The sequence below is a fragment of the Palaemon carinicauda genome, chromosome 26, assembly GCF_036898095.1.
Source record: "Palaemon carinicauda isolate YSFRI2023 chromosome 26, ASM3689809v2, whole genome shotgun sequence".
NCBI classification, from domain to species: domain Eukaryota; kingdom Metazoa; phylum Arthropoda; class Malacostraca; order Decapoda; family Palaemonidae; genus Palaemon; species Palaemon carinicauda.
Window position 1 is genome coordinate 57,047,624 of NC_090750.1, and position 10,000 is coordinate 57,057,623.

Here is a 10,000-nt window from a genome sequence, read left to right on the forward strand (position 1 = left end):
CGATCGACTTTGTTGTCCGTCTGGGTAAAATATTACTTTATTCAAGAGAGATCTTTCTCTTATTAGGTTTATGAGAATTATCAGATTTATTTGATATCTAGTTTTCACCCTTTCTTCTGTAAAGTGGTTACCATGATAGCAGAATGTGTCCACCTTTTTCTATTTATTATTCTTATTTTTGTTTTTTTAAAAGTAGCGTTTCCCTCTTTTTTTTCGTTTCGGGTACTTCCTTTTTTTACTCCTCCTTATTCATTTCTTCTGAGTCTTGAATATTTTTTAGTTGGTGTGTTTACATTTTTCATTATTTTACATCATTACTTATGAGGCACTCTTTCCTTTCCAGTCATTTTGCAAATTACCATTACAGCAACGTCTAATAATTATTTTGTCTATGTTCCTTGAAATGTGTTATTGTTACGTCCCATTTTCTATTTTCAAGTTCAATATTTCCGTAATGAATTATCCTGGAACGCATGTTTCTTGTATAAGACAGCAAGAGACGCTGAAGGCTTTATTTGTACAGCCCTAGGTCTGCACCAAAAGCACACCAGGGCTTTAACTACATTCGAAAGTTTGCCCAAGTGTCCCTAGCCCTTTGGTCTGTGTCAAAAGCACACCATGGCTCTCACTGCAGTCAAGAGTTTTCCAGGTCTTCCTAGCTGTATGTCCGTGTAAAAAGCACAACAGAATTCTCACCGCAGAAAACTTTGGGCAGGTCTTTCTAACTGAACAATGGGCTGCCTAATTGCAAGGCCCACAATTGGCCATAAGGGCTAAGCAATCTACAACAACAACAACAACATTCCAAGCCTTATGTCTGTGTCAAAAGCACAACAGATTTCTCACCACAGAAAACTTTGGGCTAATCTTTCCAACTGAACAATGGGCTGCATAACTGCAAGGCCCACAATTGGCCACATGGGCTAACATTCAAAGTCCTATGTCTGTGTCAAAACCACAGCAGAGCTCTCAGTGCAGTATCCATTACTGCCAAAGGAGCTCTTCTTTATTCAGGAGAGGTACGGATGGAAAGGATTCTCTGTGTCCCCATAGTACAGACATTCCCCTTGGGCCCAGACTTGAGTCTATTTCATCGTTCCAGTTCCTTGAAGATTTATCGAAACCCAAAAAGAGTTATGCAGTGCCAGTGTGAGTGCCAGTGGATCAACTCACACCTTCGCTCTACAGAATTGCACATTTATAGACAGAACTGTGTTGAGTGGTTGTAGATGTAAAATAATACCAACAGTTGACTAATATTTTGCAGCTACAAATTAATTCAAGAGAAAACTGTATTAGGAGATTTATATGTTTATAGAATAAAAGGCCATTTAGATAAAAAGTATGTGGGAAGAAAACAGGATATTAGGATAAAAATATGAACCACAAAGAAGACCCTGTGGAAAATATTCAAAATTTGATTGATATTCATATAAAAATCCAAATGAATTCGATGAATATTATTTCATTTGAAACATATATGATAATTAATTTCTCTGGCGAATGATAAAAATCACTTATAAAATTCCTTATATTGAAAAATACAAAATCAGGTTCCAAAGTGACATATTAATTCCGTATTATTATCCTATTCATACTGGCAGTATCTCTTTCCAAAAACATGGGATAACTTAAAAAAATATATATATTGCAAAATATATTAAGCGTAAAGCTGAAATAAAATAATTTCCACAAACGATAATAAGAGAGGTGAAAGATTGATTTTTGATGAAAAAATATAATGCATAAAATCATAATTATTGAAGTTCTGAAGTCGATGTCTGCCGATGTCTAAAAACATTTATTTTCTTTCATTATTTTGACAGAATTTATGGCTGTTTCTGAATATATATATATATATATATATATACATATATATATATATATATATATATGTATATATATATATATATGTATATATATATATATATACGGTATATATATACATATATATAATTATATATATATATATATATATGTATGTATATATATATATATATATACATACATATATATATATATATATATGTATGTATATATATATATTATATATATGTAGTTATATATTTCATATATGATTATATATACATATATATATATATATATATGTGTGTGTGTGTATATATGTATATATATATATATATATATGTATATATATATATATATATATATTTATATATATATCTATATATATATATATATATATTTATATATACATATATATATATATATGTATATATATATATATATATATATTTATTTATATATAGTTATACCTCTCTATCCATAAATATATATATATATACATATATATATATATATATATATATGTATATATGCATATATATATATAAATATATATATATATATAACGGATTTTGAGCGAAGCGAAAAATCTATTTTTGGGTGAGATGGCCATGTCGTTCTGATGGAAGTTCCTATAGGGTAGCTTCCTAGGGTATATTACAACTACGGCGATATTCCCAGAGAATTTACCTTAAGGTACCAGAATTCTAACTCCTGGAGCGAGTATCCCTTGTGAAAGGGATATCGCGACATATCAGAGGACGTATTCTAGACACGTCACATGGCAATCTACGACCTGAACAGAGATTTCGTCTCGTAGGAGGTGATTGACGAGATACGAATTCGGGAAAGAAAAAGGGGAGCCGCTCCCAAGGCTTCCCTATCCCCCGATTCGTATGCGTGCCTGGCGCCAATCCTGGCGCCATCTGTATTCCTTGTAGCGTACACGAGGTGCTACAGATACTGTATGTAGGGAGGGGTCCTACAGCCCTTTCTTAGAAAGGCAAGGGCGGGTCCATCAGGACGACATGGCCATCTCACCCAAAAATAGATTTTTCGCTTCGCTCAAAATCCGTTTTTTGGGCTCAAGCCATGTCGTCCTGATGAAAGTGTACCAGAGCATTACTGTATCTGTGGATTCTCAGAACGTGCCGTACTCCCCGGAGGTAATTTTTTCCCGGTCGACTAGACCTAGAGACCTAAGATGTTACCGTTATACATCTTTTCAACTAACTATAAACTATGTTAGAGCTTCCTGCCCCCTACAGGGAAGAGTCCTACTAGACTCTGGAAAAGTCTCGAAGAGTACATATATCTATGTATGAATACCAGGCAAGCTAATTTAGTGGTCTCGCCCTATATTAAGTAAAGCATAGTTTGTAAAGGGCCACTGCGTCAATATGAAATATCGACCAGTTTTCCGCACAATACTTGTATTGGACAAAGGTTTTATATCCGCATAGGAGGAAAACCAATGCAACATAGCTTGCATAAAGGGACAATTCTATTAGAATTATCCCAGATAAGGTACATAGAATGAATGCTCAATTATACCAATAAATTGACACAGGTGAAGGAGACGCAAGGTTCTCAAGAACCAGATTATTGACAGGCAATAAATAGACAGGTTAACCAATATTATATATATATATATATATATGAAGAGGATAACCCAAAACTTTAAGCATAAGTATGATAGTAAACAGAGCTTGTTTGTTGAAAGAAAAAACATTAGATGCCACTTTTAAGATACCGAGGTATCAAAGTCATAAAAGCCTGTATTACAAATCAATGACATTAGCATTAGAAACGCTCGGCACACATGTCTGACACTTATGCTAGGTTTACCTTCGGAAATGGAACAGTCTGGATGGGCAACACAGTGCCCTCACTTAGTTTGTAGTACAGTATGTAACTACACACTCACCCTGGAATTAATCGTCCCAATTAAGACCACTGTTCCTCGCAGAGTTAAACAGTAGGGTTAACACCGCGACCCACTGCTACCACAGATCTCTTTTAGTTCCTCTACTTGCTTCGCATAGTGGCGAAAGAACACTCTGGAAGACTTCCAGCCAGTGTATGAACGGAGATGTTCAAAATCCATACAATTAAAGAAATTTAAGAATGAGGCAACTTTCCTCGGATCGTGACTTGCGGGTGTATTGTCAGGATCCGCTCTGCGAATAAAATATGTGATTTTCGCTCTGAGTTGGTTCAGAGATAAATTTGAGCCTGATGTTTCTCCCCTGAATAGTTGACCACCCTTGAAGTCTGAAGTTCTATGAAGATAGACCTTTAGGCATTCTACTGGACATAGAGATGCATCTTCTTTCAGAGGGCAGATCCTCCAGGGACCCCACCTGTTGGTGGGTGACTCATTCTTGGCGAGAAACGTAGGATCCGGAAACAGGTTCAGTTCTTCCCCATCCAGGAACTGAACACGACCTGCCTCTCTCGAGAGGCTACAATCTCACTAACCCTGGCCCCGGACGCGAGTGCAAAATAGGAAAATAACTTTTTGTGTCAAATCCTTTAACGCACACTCTTCATTGCTCAACAGAGAAGCGAAATGAAGAACTTGTCTAAAGACCATGAAATGGGCTTTGGAGGTGCTGAAGGTCTGAGCCTAGCACAGGCTTTCGGGACTTTATTAAAGATCTCGTTACCTAGGTCGACCTGGAAGGCATATAGAATGGGTCTTGTCAAAGCAGACTTACACGCTGAAATCGTGTTCGCTGCCAACCCTTGACCATGGAGGTGGGGAAAAAAGATAAGCAGAAGTCTGTCAAGATCTCCTGCGGAATCTTCGCCTTGACAAAAGGCCACCCATTTTCTCCAAGATGACTCATATTGCCTTCTAGTAGATTTGCATTTATATTCCTCAAGGAAGTCTACACTGGCTTTCGAAATCCCGAAACGCTTTCTCACCGCTAGGGAGAGAAAATCATGAACTGCAGGGTCCGGGTTTTCTGTAATGAAGCGCAGACAGTTGACTTCTGGACTCGCTGGGTCAGAACTGGATCTGGTAGTGGTACAAACTTCAGCTACAGTTCCAATGCCAGGAGGAACCACACGCTGTTCGGCCACTTGTGGGCCACTATTGCCGCTACCCCTTGAAGGATCTCAGTTTGTTGAGGACCCTCAACAGAAGGTTGTGAGGAGGGAACAGATAAATCTTGGACCATCTGTTCCAGTCGAGGGACATCGCGTCCACTGCTTCCGCTAAGGGGTCCTCGTACGGGGCACGTACAGGGGCAACTTCTTGTTGTCTTTCGTCGCAAAGAGGTCTATCTGCAGTTCTGGGACTGATTCAGAATGAAGGAGAATGATCCTGCGTCTAAGGACCATTCCGACTCTATCGGTGTGAACCTGGATAGAGCGTCCGCTGTCACATTGCGGACTCCTTGAAGGTGAACTGCCGACAGGTACCACTTCTTCTTTTCCGCCAATCGGAAGACGGCCAACATCACCTGGTTGAGAGGTGGTGACCTCGATCCTTGTCGATTCAAGTATCTTACAACTACCTCGCTGTCTATTACCACTTTATGTGGAACGAATGACGCGGGGAGACTTTCTTTAAGGTAAGGAGCACTGCCCTAGCTTCTAGAAAGTTTTATGAGAAAGGTCTTGAATAGCCTGGACCAAGTCCCCTGGACTTTTTTCCGATGAGAGTGACCTCCCCATCCCTCCTTTGAGGCGTCTGAGTGAATCGTCACCGACGGGGGAGGTGGCTGAAGAAGAACCTGACTTCTTTAGATGTCTGGCTTGGGACCAAGGCCTGAGAAGAGTACTTAGCCGAAGCGGCTGGTCTTCTCAGATCTCTTCACGCGTTTGATGCATAACTTCTCCAAACTCCGATTGCATCCTTTAGCTGTGCTCTTAGCACTGGGTCTGTCACCGAAGCAAACTGGAGAGAGCGCAGTACTCTCTCCTGCTCGTGTCTTGATATCCTTTCGGAATCTTGAAGTCTCTTGACAGAACCCGCTATCTCCTTCCTTTTCTTCGCCGGGGTGGAGAAACGGTGTGACAAAAGGTCCCAGTGGATCTTAGCCACTGGAACTTTTGAGATGGAGAAAGTCGAGACTTTTTCTGTTGATCTTGAAGCCTAGGTACTCTAGGAACTGGATCACTTGACTGGAAGCTTGCAAGCATTCTGTCTCGGATGCTGCCCACACCAACCAGTCGTCCAGGTAGGCTACTACCTGAATTCCCTTTAGGCGAAATTGTTTGAGAGCTACGCTCGCAAGCTTCGTAAAAATCCTTGGGGCTATGTATAGCCCGAATGGCATGGCTCCGAAGGCGTATAGTCTTCGTTGTAGCCTGAACCCTAGGTAGGGGGAGAGTCGATGGCTAATTGGAATGTGCCAGTAGGCGTCTGACAAGTCTATAGAGACAGAATATGCCCTCTTGGGCAGTAAGGTCCTTATGTGTTGCAGTGTTAGCATTTTGAATTTGCAATTCACTATGAACTTGTTAAGTGGCGACAAGTCCAGAATGACTCTGAGCTTTTCCGAGTCTTTCTGGAACACAAAACAGCCTCCCTTAGAAATTGATGGGCTTCACCCTTTTTCTCCAACCGTTCTTGAACGTACTCCTCCATAACGGGGGTGGAGTGTTGGAAAAAACCGAAGGTACGGGGGTGGAGTGCTGTACCAGCTCCCGCCCAGTCCATTCTTGAGTAGGCTGTGGGCCCAGGGATCGAAGGTCCACCGATCCCGAAATTTCAGAAGTCTCCCTCCTACCGGTATCACCTCACTTGGACTGCCGTCCTGAGGTCTTGCCTTCCTGACACGACCACCCCTGAATCCCCTTCCCCTTGAGGGGCGTCTAGACGAGCCTCTGGCCGCTCCTCTAGGCTTTGCTCGAAAGGAAGTAGACTGCCCTTCGAACGCTGGGTGAATGCGTGGACTGTGTCGACACGGCCTGGGGTACCCACTGAAAAGGTGGTCGGGGTTGTGCCATGATTGGGGGCACTGGGGGCAATGGCAATTGCAGTTGCTGTTGCTGTCTAAGAGGCTTGGCTGGCCGAGACGGTAGCCTAGTCCTCATAGTCTTCCTCTTTGGTTGAGGACCCTCATCCGGGGAAGACTTTCTTTTGATAGCCAGACCCCACTTCTGGAGAAGGTTTCTATTCTCCGAGGCGGCTTTATCAAAAACTTCTTTGACCAAGTTGGTAGGGAAAAAGGTCTTTTCCCCAAATGTTGGAGGAGATTAGTTTCTTTAGCTCGTGCCGCACCGTAGCCGAGGTAAACACGAACTCCCTACAAGCCTCTCCTTGCCTTGACGAAGCCATAAAGGTCCTTCGTGCACTGTGGCCAGATGAGGGCTTGGCATACCATGAACATTTCATGGACCTTGGGGTCACTTGCCAATCGTCTCGAGAGTAGTCTGAAGAGACATTGAGGCAGTCGTCTTTTCTTTTGTATCGAACTCACTTCGCAAAAGAAAGTCAGACAGCTTAGGGAGGTCCTTGCCCGAACTGACGTCCGCAATATCAGCCTCCAACTTTCCCACTGAGAACGTAAGATGGACGTCCTTCCAGTCTTTGTGGTCCATAGGCAGGGCCAGCGACAAGGGTTTACACTCCTCTAGGGAGGGGCAAGACTTGCCGGCCTCGATTGGTTTTAGTACAGCCAGAAACCCTTTCTGTAAAAGGGGGAAGGCTCTAGTAGGCGAGGACACAAAGGAAGGGAGCTTCCTATTCAATGCAGCTACCTTTGAGTTAGAGAAGCCCCTCTCTTTCATCGAGGATGAAAGTAGAGCTTGAGCCTTAGCATGGTCCATCACTATGACCTCCTTCGGCTCTGTCTCCTCCTTTGAAGCTGGTTCCTTCCTCAGTCGGACATAACAGTCCGGATATGATGCCTTGCTGGGCCAGAATTCCACCCTCCAGGGGAACTGAGCCCAGCTTATCCGAGATGACGATCTTTCCAGTCGTCATCGGCATGTGCTCAGCATACCCCCATGGGTTAGCACTGAGCACAAGGGAAGGTCTTTCACATTGAGCTTTTTCTGGGCCCATGTGATTCTGCAAGGCACTGCATTCGCAGTTCTATTGCAGCCGCCTTCTCCTGATTCTCCTTCTGCATTTGTTGGATCATTCCAACAATAGAAGAGAGGGGCCTGTCCCAGCTCTACTGGGAGAACGGCCGATTAGAGGGGCTTGAACTTCATCCTGGGCTTCTGCCAGGAGGTCTTCCTCCTGACACCCGTCCACATCAGATATCCTTCATTTAGCTGGATGTCTTGCATCGCGACCGCAACTTCAGCATCCACCTGGATCTGAACTTAGGGGATCTCCTCTTGAGGCTGGGGAATCACTGCATCAGCTGATGCCTTAGGGAAAAGATACGCCCTCATCTTCTCACTTGGAAGATAAGGGCCAGAAGTGTTCTTTTGGAAGCCCCTTACCCAGGTACGAAGCATCTTCCTACCTATTTAAATGTCTCATTAATCAGGTTAGTGCACACAGTACATACCTGAGGGTCCCAATACCGGAGATCATCCTTGAGACAGCGTATGCTGCGTGTCTCCTACAAAACTCATGTCCGCAGAGGTTCTTGCTGCTGACATTGCAGAAAGCACTTCCCCACTTCGGAGTGTCCTTCTGTAAAGAGAAGAAATTTCCATGAGTATCAAGTGAACTATGTATCACTGGATATGCATAGTATAGCATAACAATTCAGAAAGGAAAGACACACACTTGTGGTTTCCCTCACAACCCATTGTTGCAGCCTTCCAGATAATAAAATCAAAATGGTTTATCTCTACTAGAGTAACCAATGCAAGGTTTCCAGAGGAAACAGGTGGAGCTCACACCTAGGCAATGATTTAAAATCCTGGATAATAGACAGGGAAGAACTCTGCTTCCTGTCTGAGGGCAACAGCAAAGGGCCGTGCAAGAAAACACAATAGTGTTAGAAGATACAGTGCTGTACCTAAACCTTTACTATAGTTTTCTTCTTACTGTATATGCTATACAGAAGAATACTAGTACAGTATAGGAGGATGTGTGCCGGCCTGCCTTTGCCAGCCGGCACACACCACAACTAGCTTTAAAGTATACTACTTAACAGCTATAGGGCGGCAGCACTCTGGTTCAAATGCCTGTGCCGGCGGCAGCAGCTGCCGGCCGGCAACAGCCAGTGTTGGCCGGCAATGACTGCCGGCCAGCAACTACACAAGGTAGTACCCAGCTGCCGGCCACACTCTTGGTGACCGGCAGACAAGGACTGACATAAGCCGGCCGGCAAAGGTACAAGACCGATGCCAGCCGGCAGCAAAAGAACCAGAAGACTACACCTGCCCGGCTGCCGGCCTCATAGGCCGTCACCCGGCCTCATAGGCCGGCAGCCGGGACAGGTACAGCACTAGAAGAAAATAGAATGGATGCCGGGATAAGAGTGTACACAACCCCCCAAGCCCGGCAACCGAAAGAGTGCATATAAGGAAGGGGAGAAACTTAATTCAGGCTTCCTTGACCAATGCCGTCCGGCTCTGCCGGCAGGCATGGATGAGGGACCAAGAGAGGTCTGGGCAGCACTCGAAAACATAAGACCCTTGCCGGCCAGCATCTCTGCCGGCCGGCAATGGGCTTAGTCAATTCCACATCCCAACCTATACTAGGTCCAGAAGTAGAATGACGTACAGTACAGTAATACCCCTGCCGGCCAGCTCTGCCGGCCGGCAAGGTACAGTACAGTAATGGCTAGGCCATTACGGAGATAGAGGGGGAAGGGACAAGAGGGTCCTGCCAACCTTGCTTTAGTGACAGATCACCCGCAGCCAAGAACTTTGTCTTAGCCTAAGGGAGATCTAAGGGAAAGGGCCATCAATACTTGCCAGCTTCCAGAGCACCAAAGCAAGGAAGGCGTTGCTACTCCCAAGGGAAGATTTTATCCTCCCCCGAGAACAGCAACAGGACTTAGTCTGGTCGATCACAAAAGAAGGAATCATAACTTACAGAAACCTTCGGTAGTGACCTAAGGGAGCTAAGCTCCCTTTGAAAGTGTTAGGTCAGGGAGGGGGACTCTGCCCCAAGCCAGACAACACGGACTCAGACTAAAAACTCTGTTGTTCTGTCCCTCTTTGAACCAGACTTTGCTGGAACAGGAAGGTACAGTAACACCCTAGTATAGTTTTATCGAAAATAAATTCGGAAAAAACCACTTAGGGATAAGCCCAAGGCTTA